This window comes from Typopeltis vanoorti, chromosome 23 (genome assembly GCF_054136105.1).
Source record: "Typopeltis vanoorti isolate ZY-2024b chromosome 23, IOZ_Tvanoo_1.0, whole genome shotgun sequence".
Taxonomy (NCBI): Eukaryota; Metazoa; Arthropoda; class Arachnida; order Uropygi; family Thelyphonidae; genus Typopeltis; species Typopeltis vanoorti.
This window is the reverse complement of record NC_143571.1, coordinates 95,434,656-95,452,521: the sequence shown is the minus strand read 5'-3', so window position 1 is coordinate 95,452,521 and position 17,866 is coordinate 95,434,656. Positions and strand designations below refer to the sequence as shown.

At 38.0% G+C, this 17,866-nt stretch overlaps 1 non-coding gene and 2 pseudogenes across 1 annotated transcript; all 3 read right to left on the bottom strand.

Annotated features, from left to right (window-relative positions):
- Positions 1-171: 171 nt before the first annotated feature.
- LOC150094085 (U2 spliceosomal RNA) lies at positions 172-304 on the bottom strand (annotated as a pseudogene).
- A 12,693-nt stretch (positions 305-12,997) lies between these two features.
- LOC150094084 (U2 spliceosomal RNA) lies at positions 12,998-13,101 on the bottom strand (annotated as a pseudogene).
- Positions 13,102-15,064: 1,963 nt separating this feature from the next.
- On the bottom strand, positions 15,065-15,263 carry LOC150094083 (U2 spliceosomal RNA). Its single transcript, XR_016550349.1, has one exon. It is a non-coding gene; the product is annotated as a U2 spliceosomal RNA (small nuclear RNA).
- Between the last annotated feature and the right edge of the window lie 2,603 nt (positions 15,264-17,866).

Below are 17,866 nucleotides of genomic sequence, written 5' to 3'. Positions count from 1 at the left end.
CGGTGGGATATGATCAAGTCTCACTTGGTCTGAGCTTTGCAGACCTTTGGCCCAACTGTGGCTACTAGAATTAACTGCAAGAACTTCAATAACCTCTGAAAAAATACTAATGTTCATCTTTGCCCCAGTCTGTGGTTTTTGGTCGTAAGGACCTTAGAAGCACTGTTAAAGAAGAGGTACTACACTTTTTTTATCACACCACCAAGTTACAATATCTTGTTTCCCATAAGGGACCCATGCAGATATCCAAGCTGATAAGAACAGATACTACAATTTGATCTTAGCCAACAGGCTGAGAATAACAGATCAGACTAGTACCAATCACTTTGGTTTGGTGATACCCAGTCATCATTTCTGTTATAGAGCTAACGAGCTCTAATTACAAGGGTAAACTTTATATACAAACAATATAGTTATAAATAAATTTTAATTTAACCTGCCTTTTAAGGAGTTGTTAAGAAAGGAAAAATTTATCTCCATACATTTACACTGTAACCTTAGGATATGTACAAGTTAAACTCTAGAATAAAATTTAAATGATACTTTAATAGGACACAATCTCCGAATCTAACGTCATTGATTATCTTACCCATTCAGCTAAAAGAAAATAAGTTAGATGAAATGGTAAATATATCTCTATCATCCAGGGAGGGCACTAATAATGCTCTCTCAAGGTGACAGAGATATACATTTAGTTTTAAATGATGTGGGAGGAGAGGGAATTAGGATTTTGTTTTTTTATTGGTTTTTCCTTTTGGAGCAACCTGATGATGCGGAACTGTTATGTTCACTGTTTATGGATCTTATCCTTTTAAGGGTGGGGTTAACAATATCGTTTGAATGGACCGATTCATCTTGAATTTCCATTCAATTTAAATCTTTATTGAAGATTTGAGGAGCAAGTCTTCAAACATGGACTGGTATTTGGGAATTCTAGTAAGTTGAGAGGTATCACTGAATTTTTTTATGTGATTCATGAAAATCAGTATTTCTAGGCAGACCTCAGTTATTGAAGTGATGGGAATCTTCTCGTTGTATTGTCTATCTTTGATTTTCGACGTACCAATTATGTTTATTAATTCAACGTAGAGAAATTGGAGTAGATCAAAGTTATCCTCTCCATCTGTTAGAATAGTACAGTGAGAAACTATTTGATCATTATAGATTTTTTCTAGTAGGGAGAAGCCTTTGTCCATTTCTGGATTCTTATCAAAACAGGATACTTTTGAATGAGTGTTATCTGTCTTTTTCCAGTTTATGGGTCCTAGGGATTTTTGGTAATTTTCCAATGATATATCCTCTTTATTCTCACAAAGTTTGATTTTTCAGAAATTTAAAAAATCAAATTACAGTGAATTTGATTTTTCAGGAATATTTTTTGTTAAATCTTGAGAATCACCTTTTATTTCAGTAGATTCTATCTTAAGATCAGTTTCCATTTCTTCATCACTTGAGGATTCTTCACTTTCTCAGGACCAATTTCTTTGGGGTTGACATGAAGAGGGATCCGTTAAAGTTTTCCGTTGAATTTTTTGTGATCCTAGGGGTTTGTCTTGAGATTTTTCATGTTCCATTTTGTGAGTCAAGTTAGAAATTTCTTGTTATTTAACTTCCTTTAAGGTTACCTTAGGAGACTTAATTTCTTTTGTTGAAGTGGTTTCAGGAGAGATACTTTTTTCTTTGTTTTCGAGTTTTGAATGCTGCAAATCATTTTGTGTTTCTAAAGATTCCTTCTTGTCAGATATGGTGGAGGGAAGAATTATTTGGTTAAATGCTATATCTATATTTCCTGTAGAGGTATGGGTTGGAAGTAAAACTTTCTTGGTTAGATTAACTTGGGAATTTGAGGTGGAATTTTTATTGAATGGAGGAAGCAACATGGGCTGGTCTTTTACACTGTTTGGATTTTTAATTGCGACTGTTAGGTTTTTTTGTTTGACACTGATATTTTTTGTGGTCCAAGTTCCTACAAATGATACATGGTGCTTTGCAATCCAATTGTGAGTGCCCGATGGTGGAACAGTTACCACATCTATTTAGTGCAGTCTTTTGCAGGGTGCCCTTCTTGCTGATATCTACTGCACAGTCTCGTCACCTCTTGATAGTTAGTCATTATAGTGTCACCTTTTATTGTAATGAAGTTTGGAATGGTTTTCTTCATAAGTATTTTTATATAGATCTTCTCCCCTTGTTCAATGGTTGGATATTTGCTAAAGTGGCTGCAAATTATTTGTAAGACACAGCCATACTCTTCAAATGTCACTTTTAATGTGTGGTCATCAATTTCCAATGGTAACTTTCTTAAATTGATGACCTTCACCCCATCGCCCCCAATCGTGATGGGGAAAAACTTTTCTTTTCCTAGCACTAGAGGTGTTTCCATAAGTTTATCCTTTGAAATAAAACTGTTGGTAGTGACTTCATAGAGACCTTTTGCAAAGTCCCAACAATTGATAATCCTAACGCTGTTCACTCCAACTATATCAACCAAGGCATCTGCAATGATATCTGGTTGGAATGACATTTTAAATGTGTACCTGAGAGTCAGTTCTCTGGAAAGTTTAGTTTGTTGTGACTACATATTTAATCAGAACAGATACTACTTGTTGGTCTTAATAGATTTATAGAAGACAGTACCTACAAAGAAAAGATACTACAAGTTTAGAGCAGTGTAGGGCAGTCCAACCTTATAATAGGTGGTGGTACTGTAGATGTTACGGTGGGATATGATGAAGCCTCACTTGGTCTGAGCTTTGTAGACCTTTGGCCCTGACTGTGTAGATCACATTGCCACCAATGGTCCTCATTGCAGGTGGAGCCTGCTGGCTATATCCTCTAACACATATTGTGCAGAGGGGAAAAGGCCACAAGCTGGAAGACCAGTGCAATGTGAGAACTTCAATCACCTCTAAAAAACACTAATGTTAATTTTTGCCCCAGTCTGGCATTTTTGGTCATAAGGGCCTTATAAACACTGCTAAATAACAGGTACTACACTTTTCTTATCAGGCTACCAAATTACAATATCTTGTTTCCCATAAGGGACCCATGAAGATATCCAAGCTGCTAAGAACAGATTTTGTGTGAGTACCTTGATTGTTCAAATCTAACATTTGTTAGACATCCTCCGTGACCATGCCATTACTTTGCCATGGCTGTTGGGGGACATACTCACTGATAAAGAACAGTTAGTCGCAGTTTTCGGATTCTGCCTCCACTTCTCAAACTATACCTTATACCTTTTGTAAATTACCATTTTAAATCTATAAAATTCCCATTGGTCTCTTTTTGTCCTCGCCTGCTCTGGCCACTGTATGAGTCAGAGGGGGTTTCTACACTTTGCAAGCCTGGGAATCATGGTGAAACTTATGGTCTTGAAGGTAGAAGGCAGATCGGAAAGTGAAGAAAAACTCTTCTTGAAGAGGGTGGTATGGTGGGTTTCAATTAAAACACTTGGTTCAGGGATCTAACTAGCAAAGGTGCCAGTTCCTTATCTAGTTTCTGTTCACCGTGCAATCTATCCCACTCATGTGGGTTTGTCCATAGAGTGCCTGGTGAGCAGGAGTTACAAACCATTAATACTTTTAAATTTTTAATGTTAATTAATTCTAAATATATATATATATATATATATACTCACATATCAGCTATCAATTAGTCATCATCTATAAACTAAAATATTCCTCAAATATATTCCTTCTGTTTCCATTCTTTCATCACTTGAGGAGTCATCACTTTCAGAGAACCAATTTTATCTTTGGGGTTGATCTGACAAGTGACTGATGTTTTTTCTTGTGGAGTATCCTGCTTTGTCCCCGGAGTGATATGAGATTTTGTAACCTTCTTTTCCTTAGGTGTGGAGGAGAATTCCTTCTTTGGCTACTTTATTGGAACTTTCTAAAGAAGTGGACACAGGAGGTAAAATTTCTTTGGATACTGGCTTATTACCATCTTGTTTTTTACTTGCAACTTGTGGGTTGTCTTGGGTGTCTGAAACCTTTTGTATTATCAGTTGTTGGAGGAGAGTTTTCTTTCTTATTTATGTTTCTACTTTCTCTAGAAGCAAAGAGGATAGATATATATCTTCTTCTTGGGATTTTGAAGTAGCCTTTCCTTTTGATGATAGAGAGGAATTTGGTTGTTCATTTTTGCTATTGGAGACTTTTTGAGGTAGGAAGAGGTGGGAAGTCTTCCAAGGAGACTAATATTTTCTTTTTCTTTTGACATTGGTATTTCTTAAGGTCAAGGCACCCACAATTGTTGCATGGTTCTGTGCAATAAAGTTGTGAGTGCCTGATCGTGGAACAGTTACTGCATCTGTTTAATGGTCAGTCTTTTGCAGGGTGCCCTTCTTGCTGGCATCTACTGCACAGTCTTTTCATCCCCTGAGAGTTAGTCATTATAGTGTAACTTTTAATGTTGATGAAGTTTGGAATAGGTTTTTTCATAATGACTTCAATGTAAATTATATTCCATTGTTCAATAGTAGGGTACTTAGCGAAATTACTACGGACCACTGCTATAACTTCGCCGAACTCTTGGAACATTGACTTTATTGTGAGGTCGTCTATTTCTGCTGGAAGTTTTCTTAGGTGGACAATTTTAAGACCTCCACCACCCATGTGGATGGGAAAAAACTTTCCGTTTTCAAGTCTAACTGGTGTTTCTAATAGAATGTCTTTGGTTTTGTAATTAGTGGTGGTAACTTCGCAAAGTCCTTTCTGGTAATGCCAGCAATTTATATTCCTGATACTGTTAACATTTATGATTTTGACTAAAGCATCTGCTACGGCTTCTGACTGGACTGCTTTTTTAAATGTATATCTCACTGTTAAATCTCTAATGAGTTTGCTGTTTGCCATGACTTTAAAAGGCTAGTCAGAACAGATACTGCTTTATATAAGACAGCAAATTGACAGAACAGATACTACTTTTTTTAGTTTTGACAGCTTTATAAAGGACACCAATTTCTAAGAACAGATACACAAAGTCGGGTCAGTGTTGGACAGTCCAACCTTATAGTAGATGGTGGTACTGCAGTTGTTACGGTGGAATGTGATGAAGCCTCACTTGGTCTAAGCTTTGTGTACCTTGGCCCTAACTGTGATACAACCGACCACCACTGGTCTACATAGCTATATCCTCAAACACGATTGTGCTGAGGGGGTTGAGGTACACAAGCTGGAAGACCAGTGCAATGTAAGGACTTATATCACCTCTGAAAAAAGACAATGTTTATATTTGCCCCAGTCTGGGGCTTTTAGGTCGCAAGGACGTAAGAATTACTGTTAGATAACAGGTACTATACTTTAGATTAGTCTATCAGCTTATAATATCTAGTTTCCCATTAGGGCCCCATGCAGATATCCAAGCTGGTAAGAACAGATCAGACTAGTACTGATTCACTTTTGGGGCGTCACCTAATCATCATTTCTGGTTTAGAGCTGAATATCTCTACAAGATTGGTGACTTTAAAGGAGCAAGATCTAATATCTGTTAGATCTAAATACAAATAAAAGAGCAGTAGAACTTAAATTTCAAACTATGACCTAAGTGAGCTAAAGTTTATTAAAATGCTTTAGACATATATTAACCCCAGTGATTCACTTCATGTTATTAGACAAGAACATAAGGTATAATCACTGTTAATAAAACCATAAGATATTTTTAATTGAAGAAATTAAGGAGAAAGGTTAATTCAGTGAAGAAACAATAGGTTTACGTTATTATAATGGAAGAGCATACCAATTAGGTTAAATCGTGATCTTTATCTGATCATTCCATCCAAAGATAGCACAAGGAACTCGCGATACACCATTGTCTTCCAAATTCAGCTGGGCCTAACTCTTCTAGTTTCATCAGTAGGTAGTACTTGAGGCTTGCTCGGAAGCTCCTAATAATATCAGGTAGACCTCTTCTGCATTTCTGGAAGCAGGACACATTGCATATCATCCAGATGTGGAAACGGAACTCTATGATGGGAAACAGTAGGAGCTTACGTTGGATTTTGGAGATGGTCGAGGGAAGATTTGTTAACGATAGCACCAGATTTGAAGGGATTGGGATGTTAAATCTATTTTCAACCAAGCGCCATACCGCTTGGCCTGTGAAACTGTCATAAAAAAAGGTGGTTAATGGTTTCACTCTCCTCACAGAATACACATTTGTCTCTCTTCCACTTGTTCCACTTTGAAATCCGATGGTTCACTGGAAGAATCTTGTGAGTAATTTTGAAATTTAACTGCTATCTTGTAGTATACAAGATGTTGAGATTGTTGTTCCTCCATGTACATTTTTGTTCTTCTGTCACGTTTTCCAGATCTTTCAGATTCCTGAAAATAGTATAAATTTTTGCTCTTTTAAGACAGGAGGAGTTTGGATCTTGAAGGTGTGAGGAAAGACTTTGGATGGTCTTTATGACTTTTTGGTATTTCTTTGGAGGCAGATTTTCTTGGGGGGGTCGTCATACTTCAGATTGGATAATTTACAGTATCTGCAGCCTAGCCAATATTTAGCAAGGCCATGTCCATCGTGTGACGGATTGACCAACGCTTTCTTGAGTTCGTCTAGTTGAATTGCTGAAATGGCTTCTGGTAGCAAAGGGATGTTTAGACCACCTTCCTCTATTGGGCATGTCATTTTAATTCTTTTGATTTTGTCAATTTGTTCTTTCCATAAAAATCTAAACATAATTGATTCACACTGCTTTATACATGATCTAGAGACAATAAACGGTGATAAATAGTAAGAAATGATAGGCCATATAAGCTGCTTGATAATCTGTTCTCTACCCCAGTAATCTATGATAGTAGAGTTCCACTTCTCTCTGATGTTGTTTAGCTTGTCGATTTCTTATTGGTTTGAGAGTGAGTTTTCATTACTGAACCATAGACCTAAGATTTTGACTGGAGAAACAGATGATTGAATATCTTCCCAATATCATATTGGTAACTGTGCAGATTTTAGGTGGTTGATTCTAGAACCTGGGGCTTTTTCAAATGTATTTATGGAATTGGTTAGACCTTCTTTTGAATGCTCATTACGGATAAATATGGTAATGTCATCAGCATACATAAGGCATTTTAAAGTAGACCCCACTGACTGTGGAAGTTCTATTCCTTTGATTTCTCTATTTCGTCCTATAAGGGTGGCCAGAATTTCAATGTATATAACGTACAGTATTTTGGATAATGGGCATTCTTGTCTGACTCCTCTGGTAATCCTGATTGGATCTGAAAGCCTATCATTAATGGAGATCCGGCTCGTTGGGTGTGATATAATGTTTTTAGTTGCAGAAGAACGTTTGGACCTATTCCATGGGCAGACAACTTTTGAAACAACATATCGTGGCATATGCGATCAAAAGCTTGCAATTTAAGTATGCAATAACATCTCGGAGGAAAAGAGTATTTTATGACATTCCTCTTCCAGGGACAGAACATGCTTGACCGTTCGGAATAATGGATGACAATACAAAGGAGAAACAGTTAGAGAGGCATTTTGCTAAGATTTTATAATCACTGTTAATCAGAGTGATTGGTCTCCTATTGGAGACTTCTTTTTGGATCTCCTTTCTTTGGGACAAGGGTGATAATACCTTCTTTTTGGGATTTGGATAGGTCACCATTTTTTATACTGTATTCCAAGGTGTGCAATAAAGTAGGGCCAAGGGAAGGCCAGAATTCAATATAAAATACCGCTGGAAGACCATCACTACCCGGTGCCGAATGATGTTTGAACGACTTCAGTGTATTTTTTTATTCATCCAGCGAAGGGGTATCTCTAGTAGATCTCTTTGAGAATCACTCAAGGTGGGAGATTTTTTCAATAGGCTAGGCCATAATGATTCTTCAACAGGTTCAGCTGTGTAGAGATTGTAATAATAAGTTAGAAAGGCTTCAGTGATGTGATCTTTTGAAGAGGAGATTATATTGTTAAATTTTATTATTTGAATATTATTGTTTTTCCTCTCATATTATATCTGGTTGTAAAAGGTGCAGGTAAACTGCTTCTCTGATGATATTTTCTTTATCCTTGCTTTCAAGGATTGGGTTTTTATATCTTCTTGTTCCAGTATAGCAATTTCTTGTTTATATTGTTGAATAGTGCTGTATCTGAGGTATGTTGTTATTGTTGCTACCATTTTGGAATATTTTGATTAGTTTGTATAACTTTTTTATTTGCCTTCTGGTTTCGTGTTTTAACTCAACTGCGAGGGATTGGAGTTTAAGTTTGCATGATAATTTCAGGTTATCCCACCAGTCATCTATTTTTTCTGTGTTTCTTTCTTCTATAAGATTTGAAATGAGTTGATTAAGTTCATGCTTAATATTGCTGTCTTCTAACAAAGTTGGGTTACATCTCCACTATCCAGTGCCATGAAATGATTCACTAAGAAATTGCATGGTCATCACTACAGCAGAATGGTCCAAAATTTTATTTATTTGGCTTGTATTGTCTATAACTGTTTGGCAGAAGAAAGATTAAAGGTCATGGGATATATAGAAATGGTCTAGTCTGGAGTTAACACCTCTGCTAGAACTCCATGTTGTGCCCTTTTGTTCAGGGTAAAGGATGGACCAACTGTCTGACAAATTGAGCTCTCTACATATTTCACTTAATTGGTGTTTTCTGGTATTACCTTGGTTGGGATCACCTCCTTCTTTGTCCAAACAAGTTGAGTATCCATGATGAAATTAAAGTCTCCACCCATGATAATTTCAAATTCTCCATCTCTCTCTTTTATCATTTGGTGCATAGATGTTTATTAGTTTAATGGAGTGATTGTTAATTTTTGTGTGTACGGAAATGATTCTCCCTTCTTGATCTCTTCTGGAAAAAAGAATTTGACCATTGAAATTAGAGTTAAACAGGATGCCAACTCCTTTGCTTCTATTAGTACCAAAACTCCAAAAGGATTTAATCTTGAATTTATTCTCAATATTTTTTACAGCCTTTAATTTATTAATAAGTTTCTTGTAAAAAGATTACATCCGATCCTCGGGTGGACCTGATATCATTTAACCATTGCTCTTTATGAATACTATTGAAACCTTGGGTATTTAATGGAATACTCAATGTGGCTATCTCTAGTGGTCGTTCCATTACTCTTGTTTGGATGAGGATGGATGATTTTTAGACTTTTTATTGGATTTTTACCCTTATGTTCAGTATCTTGTGAGCTGTTTGTGTCGACACTTAGAGATCTAGACCTTGATCTTTTGGGACATAGATTACCAGTAGCTTGACTGGTAGTATCTACAGGTACCTTTGGATGATTTACTGTTTCGTTATGGACTGATTCTGATTTTGATTCAATAATATCACATTCTGATGAGCACAAGGGAGGTTCTTCAATGGGTCTTCTACTTTCATCGTCAGTGGAATACATTTTTTGCGAATCGTCTAATTCATAAACTTTTGGGAGTTCATTGTCTGGGAAGGATGAGAGGGAGTCATCATAGCATGCTATATTCTCCCTTGGTATTTCTGTATCTGTAATGGTGAAGTCCATTAAACTTTTGTCATCCACAAGGCTTGACTTAGGAGTGTCTGCCACTGCATCCACTGTCAAGGAAGGAAGACTCTGATCCACTTCTTGGTTAATGACTTCTTTTGTATCTGCTGAAGGGATGGGGCTACTTTCCATCTCATCAGCACATTTTTCATTCTTACAGATTTCTGAGGAAGGTGTGTTTTTCCCTTCGATCTTTTCAACAGAATCCTTAATGCTGACTGTTGTTGTAGGTAGAGGTGGGAACACCTCCAGTGACACTATAGATGAGGTAGCTGCTGGACACTGGAACCATCTGTGGGTAAGGTCACCACATTGGTTACACGATGCAATGCAGCTTGGCTGGGAATGACCCACTGTTCCACAATTCCCACACCTATTTTCAGTGCAGTTTCTTGCTATATGTCCAACAGGATGACATCTGGTGCATTCTTTGGCCATGCCGGAATAATTTACCATTATGTAATGACCTTTAATGTTTACGAATTTGGGAACTGGTTTTGTCATATGCATTTTTACGTGTATCTTGTTGCCCTGCACAATGCTAGGGTACTTCTCAAAACCGGGTCGTACCACTCCCATGACATTGCCATATTCTTGAAATTTTGCTTTAAGCATCACGTCATCAATTTCCGCTGGGAGTTTTTGAAGGTAAACAAATTTGAATCCTAAGGAACCCACTGCAGTGGGAAGAAACACTTCGTCTTTTAACATTATACCATTCTCTAATAGCTTAACTTTTGGTGTATAATCTTTGGTTGTAACTTCATACAATCCCTTTTGATAATCCAAATAATTAATGTTGCTGATATTATCCACACCAGCAACATTAACTATGGCTTCAGCTAATTCATCAGGTTTAACTACTTTTTAGGGTAAAACGAACAGTTAAGGATCTTGATAATCTTTCATTAGGCATCTTTATGTACAGAGAGAGAGAGAGTGTATGAAACCTTAACTTAGGCAGTGTGACTCAGAGATGTTACAGGGGGGAATGTGTAGAGGTTTGTACTTGGCCTTAAACTGTTTTCCTTACTCCTTGTGACAGTACCAAAGTACACCACCACTGGTCGTCGTTGCGGGTGGAGCCAGCTAGCTATAATCCTCATACACTTTCATGTAGAGGGGGAGCTAAGGATACAGTCTGGTATAAGCAGTGCAATGCATGAACCTGCTAACACCCCTGAAAATGAAAAAGGGTTTCTTATTGCCCCATTCTGGGGTTTGGGGTCTGAAAAGACCAGTGTGTAGATCTGTAAGAACAGATACTACACTTATAATAAGCTAACTAAAAGCTTAATATCTTGGGTCCCAATGGGACCCGTGATAGATATTAAGCAGAACAAACTAAGTATCCACAAGCTGATAAGAACAGATCAGCCGAGTACCGATCAATTTGTTGAAATATTTACCCAGTCATCATTTCTGTTCAAGAGCTAAAAAGCTCTTTTGAAATGTGGGTAAACGTTTAGAAAAGTGTATTCTAAAATCCACTGAACCTGCTAACTTTTGCTTATACCTGCTTTTCGGGGGGTGGCTAGAACACCACGTCTGCGAGGTGGCAGTAATAACCTTTACAGTATCCTAAACATTGAAAGAGGGTCTATGAAAACGCTTAGCACTTAAACAGTCTCTGTATATGACTTCATCGACTGTCCCTGCTAATGGCCTAAAAAGGAGAAAAGAAATTGACCCTTTTTATTAAATCTTGAGAATCACCTTTTATTTCAGTAGATTCTATCTTAAGATCAGTTTCCATTTCTTCATCACTTGAGGATTCTTCACTTTCTCAGGACCAATTTCTTTGGGGTTGACATGAAGAGGGATCCGTTAAAGTTTTCCGTTGAATTTTTTGTGATCCTAGGGGTTTGTCTTGAGATTTTTCATGTTCCATTTTGTGAGTCAAGTTAGAAATTTCTTGTTATTTAACTTCCTTTAAGGTTACCTTAGGAGACTTAATTTCTTTTGTTGAAGTGGTTTCAGGAGAGATACTTTTTTCTTTGTTTTCGAGTTTTGAATGCTGCAAATCATTTTGTGTTTCTAAAGATTCCTTCTTGTCAGATATGGTGGATCTGTTGTCCAGAGTGGCATGCCGCCATACAGCACAACAAGTTCATAAAAATAAAATAAAGAAAATAGCCAGGGACTGGTTAAAGAATTTAATTAACGTTAAAGGTTATAGATATATATTTTAACGACTTGGAAATGAAAGAAATCTTAAATTGAAAATTTACGGTAAAAAAATTTATGAAAGATACAACTTTATGTTATACTCATACTGGAGTAGATCAGGACTTTAAAAATGTTTCTTCTTTTTTTGGTCTGATCCGTCAGAGTTCTTTGTGACGCTGGATACTGATCTTGTTCTTTTAGGGCCTATATTTTCTGAATGAAGTGAGTCCATAACTATCGGTTGTTCAGCTATATTTGCTCTTTCTTTGTAAATTGTGAATGAATGTTTTAACATGCAATGTAAGGAGTTATATTCGTCGGCCAAGTAGTGAATTTGTCCAGGTGATAACTTTTCAAATGGTAAATGGATTTTTTTTGTATCTGGTTCATGATCATTTGATAATGAGCATGACATTCTTTAATAGATTTATCATCAATTAATGTGATATTCATACGTATTATCCTTTTTGAAAGATCTCTGATTCTTTAGAATTTTGTTTGATGGGTTCTACTAAAGATTAGTAGATATGTTCTAGATGCAGAGCTTCCATATGGGTTTCTGAGTTGACTTTCAAATAGTGGGTGGGATTGTTTTCTTTGGATATTCCAGTTGATAATCTATTGTCTGTAACATCAGATTCATCAACTGATTCAACTTCAGAGGACCAGTTGATTTTGGGTTGACATTGGGGGAGAGTGAATGTTGTTTCCTGATGAATTTCTTGTGTTCTGAGGGAATTATCTTTGGGTTTTTCAGGTATCACTTTATCAGACAGGGTATCAAATTCTGGTTCTTTAACCACTTTAAGAGACTCAAAATTTTTGATTATAGTAGTTTCTGGAGAGATACTTTCCCCTTTGTTTTTGAGTATTGAGTGCTGTAAATCATTTTATGTTTCTAGCGATTCCTTCTTGTCAGGAATGGAAGCGGGAAGACTTATTTGGGGCACTTCCATGTCTGTATTTTCTGTAGAAGCAGGGGTTGGAAGTAAAACTTTCTTAGTTAGAGCAACTTGGACGTGTGCAGAGAAACTTTTATTGGATGGTGGAAGTGAAGTTGACGGGTCCTCTTTACTGATTGGATTTTTCCTTGAGAAAGGAAGAGGTGGGAAGTCTTCTAAGGAGACTGTTAGGTTTTTCTTTGCTTGACAGTGATATTTTTATGGTCTAGGTTCCCACAATTGATGCAGGGTTGTTTACAATTCAGTTGTGAGTGACCTATTGTGGAGCAGTTACCATATCTATTTAGTGGACAGTCTTTGGCAGGGTGCCCTTCTTTCTGGCATTGGCTGCACAATCTTGTTATTCCTTGATAGTTAGTCATTATTCTATAACCACTGATGATGATAAAGTTTGGAATGGTTTTCTTAAACAGATACTACACTTTGATCTTAGCCGAAAGGCCGAGAAGCAATAACGACCATTGGTCCGAAAAAAGGGGGTCGTCACCAGGGATGACCGCACATAGGTGGTGTGGTATGATTTGTTGGGGAATCCTTGGGAAGACAGTTCTTTGGTTGCTGTGATCATTAGAGGAAGCGGGCTCGACCCGGGTTTTAAAGGTGTGTGTAGAGATGTGGTGATGCAAGTGGAGCCCTTGTAAACAGAACGCAGTCGTTCAGGAAAGATATCTATAGCAAAACACAACTTGGTGGACACCAACCCAAACCTCATGACACTTCCCCCGATTATTAGACCTGGGGGTGTGTGCAATACAGGAAGCGGGCTCGAACCAGGTCCTGAAGTTGTTGCACTCATTGCATGGAAGAAGTGGCGATGCAAGTGGAGCCCTTCTTATTAGACATGAGGTTGGTTATGGTGCAATTCAGGTCCTTCTTAGATATGAGACCCACGCAATACAAGCCATTTATTAGACATGGTGTGTGTTCAATACAGGAACGGATCAACCGGGGTCCTAAATCATTGCGTGGAAGACGTGGTGATGTGAGTGGAACTTTTCTTATGAGATATGGGGTTGTGTATGGTGCAATTGAGGTCCTTCTTCCTAATAGACATGAGACCCTTGAAATACAAAACATTCTTATTAGACATGGGGGGTGCAATACAGGAACCAGGCTCGACCCTGGTCCTAAAGCATTGCGTGGAAGATCTGGTGATGCAAGTGGAGCCCTTCTTATTAGACGTGGGGTTGTATGGTGCAATTGAGGTCCTTCTTATCACACATGGGGGTGCAATACAGATCCTTCTTATTAGACACATGGCGCAATTGAGGTTCTTCTTCATATACACGAGACCCATGCAATACAAGCCATTCTTATATTATACAAATGTCAGACATCTTCCATTACAAGTGCCATTCTCTCCCAGGGCTTATGGATGACATACCCTATGATAAAATGCCATCATTCAATTACTCACTACACAAAAAAAAATATGGGTGCAATACAGGAACCAGGCTCGACCCAGGTCCAAAATCATGGAAGATGTGATGATGCAAGTGGAGCCCTTCTTATTAGACATGGGGTTGTGTAAAGTGCAATTGAGGTCCTTCTTCATAATAGACATGAGACCCTTGCAATACAAACCATTCTTATTAGACATGGAGGATGCAATACAGGAACCAGGCTCGACCCTTGTCCAAAAGCATTGCGTGGAAGACGTGGTGATGCAAGTGGAGCCATTCTTATTAGACATTGGGTTGTGTATGGTCCAATTGTGGTCCTTCTTATTAGACATGGGGGTGCAATACAGATCCTTCTTATTAGATACATGGTGCAATTCAGGCCTTCTTCATAGACATGAGACTCATGCAATACAAGCTATTCTTATATTACACAAATGTGAGACATCTTCCATAACAAGCGCCATTCTCTATCAGGGCCTATGGACAACATACTCTATGATAAAACGCCATCATTCAATTACTCACTACACAAAAAAATAATTCGCTACCTCACCTACAGCAGTACGATTTACTAATTTTTTTAATTTTGGTCTTTTCAGGGTGCAGCAAGCAGACTTTTATATGTGACGTGATGTTCAAACATTGGTGGCGTGTGTGGATTAGCTGTCTTTCCTGTTGGAGGAAGCAGGCTTGACCCAGGTCCTGGAGTTCCCTGTGCAGAAGATTACGGCTCCGTTCGTTGCTCTGATCGGGAGATGCACCAGTGGAATTAGTGTGTTCACTGCAGTATAATGCGCTGCTGTGACCATGGAGGTAGTGCCATTCCAGGGCAACTCATGGTAAAGATGGAGCAAGCTCCAAGCCCACCTTGCAAAAAAGCAGTTGGTTATCAATTTGGAGGAAGTGGGCTCGACCTCTGTTCTAACCCCCATGCCAAGGCTTGCGGCTTCTAAAATAACTCTGATCTGTAGAGGTGCCACAGGTGCACTTAGCATGCCTTGTTTCTGAATTGATTATAATGAGCTGACCCTGGAGGTAGTGCAATACCAGGGCAACTCGTGGCAGAGGTGGAGCTAGCTCCAAGCACTCTGTCGAATTCCACATATCAGTTTAACATCTTGGGGCTCGAATCGAACCCGTTTCAGATATTAAGCTGATAAGAACCGATTTTGTTTGATTGCGATTTTAACTAAATGTTCTAACTTAAGTTAGGAGCCTTCCATGACCAGAGCATGTCTCTGCCAAGGTCAATGACCGATATACTCCTTTCTAGAATACAGTTATTGAAGCTTCAGCTTCCGCTTTCACTTCTTTAACCATACCTAATACCATTTTTGAATTACCACTTTGAATCTATTAAGTTCCCATAGGCCTGCTCCATCCTAGACCTCTCTGGCCATTGTATGAGTCAGAGGGTTTAATAGATTTTGCAAGTCTGGGAACCCTGTTGAAACTTATGGTCTGAAGATAGAAGGCTGATTGGATAGATGAAAAGAACTGGTCTTAAAGTGGGTGGACATGGTGGGAATATAATATATAATAAAACTGAGGTTGGGGATCTAAAAAGCCTAAAGTGCCAGACCCTTGGCTAGCTTCTGTTCACCGTGCACTCTACCCCATTTTATTTGGGTTTGCCTGTAGAATGCATGGCGGAACAGGAATAAATTTTGTACTAATACTTTTAAAACTTTGAATTTAGTTGAAATATTTTTTTATATATATAGTTAAAATTAAAGTTAAAGTTAAAATCCAGACCACTTTTGGCTTAAGTAATCTGGATTATTTTAAAATGGGGATGCCATAAATGTACTCCTGCTCAGCGTGTTTGTAATCACCATCTTAAAATTAATTGATGATTCATAGTTGATTTCCATGCTTTCGAGTGCGTTATTCTTTTTTACTTTCTATTACGTTGACAATGGCGTTGCATATTTCTTTCCATTCTTCTTTGGTGTAGTTCGGTAGATTGTCAAAATCACTTGTGGTTACTGCTCTGATATCGTGGGTCACATGGTGTCCACCATATCAAGCCTATTTTCTTTGTACCAGAATTCTTACTGAGAAAGAGACAGGGTGCTGCGTTTTTGATTCTTTGCACTATTTGTCTTTTCCAATGAAATTTGTCAGGTATAGAATTTGATATTTCCATAAGGGAAGCATTGTCATTGTCCCAAATTGCTTTGATTTCTGTTGTTTTCATGATTTTGCTGTTTTATTTCCTGAATTCTTTGTCTCCTTCTTCTTCTTCTTCCATATTTTCCTCAGTGTCATCATCTTCTGTTTTTTCTTCAGATTCGTCCACTTCTGAATCTGTTCTTTTCAGGTGTACCATGCTGGATTTTTTAAAATCTCCATCTTCTATTTCTTCATATTCTTTTTCCGTTTCGGATTCGTTTGATTCGTTATTTTCTCCTTCCTTCTCATCATCTCTTGATTCTGCCTCTTCTCCTTCTGCTAGTTCTGTCTATTCTATATTGTTGGGTGTCATTTTACTTTCTGTGTTTCCCTTTGTGGGTAGAGGGTGGGAATTCTTCTGCTGAAAGTACAAAGATGTTGACTGTTGGGCACTGGAATTTCCTGTGATTTGGATCTCTACAGAGGTTACAGGCTTTTACAAATGTTGCCTGCAAGGGTCCAAGGGCTGTACAGTTTTCACACCTGTTCCTTGGACAATCCTTTGCCAGGTGATCACTTTGTTGGCAATGGAAGCATAGTTTTACTACCCCTTGACAGGAGCACATCACAGAGTAACCGCCTATGTCAATAAAATTCGGTAGTGGTTTGGATATTTTGAGTGTTACATCGATCCATTCCTCCTGTTCGATATCTGGGTATTTATTAAAATGCGGCCCGAAAACACCAAAGGGGTGAACGCTGTTTTGAGGATGTTATCATCCACTTCCACTGGGAGCTTTCGAAGGTAAATGAACTTTATTCCACCGCTGCCTACTGTTGTAGCTACATGGCGTTCCTCGCCTAGGAGGATTGCTTCTTCCATTAAAAGATCTCGGGATTGGGGTTCTTCAATGTCATTTTATATAGGCCTTTGTGCTATAGGTCAAAACCCTATTTAACAGCTGACTACCCATTTTGCCTTCAGGGGGTGCGGCCTATAGATCCTGGTCCCTCAACATGTGTTTCTTTTTTCCACAGTCCAGGGTTTACCCTAACTGAAGGTGCTTGGTTTGACATTGTGGGCCTCTATGTGACTCGTACTCGATGTCAACCATCACACTAACAGATACTAGCGGAGTGGTTTTTGAAGGGTTTTATAGCAGTCTTACCCAGTCATCATTTCTGTTATAGACCTGAAAAGCTCTAGCCACAAGGGTAAAACTTAAGTACAGGAAGTGGTCAACCAGTTCTTATGTTTGGAAATTTTAAAGACATGAAAATAACACTAAGATTGAAATTTATGAGATACTTAATTAGAGTATTAGTTGTTAACTTTAGTTGCCAACTGTTAGCCTCAGTATATTACATCCTTGGATGTTATGGTATGGTAATACAAATTATTTATGACTTCATGCTCAAGAAAGAGGAAAACAAGGATTAGGGAATGTTAAGTGAAGGAATTAAATTTATATTCCTACCTTATTATTCCATACGTAAGTCAGGAGTGGAGGAACACACCATTCTCTTCTAAATTCGGTCAGTCCTAACTCTTCAAGTTTCATGGTTAAGTAGTTTCTGATTCTGGTTCTACAACTTCTGATAATGTCAGGAAACCTTTTTGACACTTATTAAAGTATGCCATGTTACGGATCTGCCATATGTGGTATCTGAATTCTAGAGGAGTAATTTGCATAGATTCT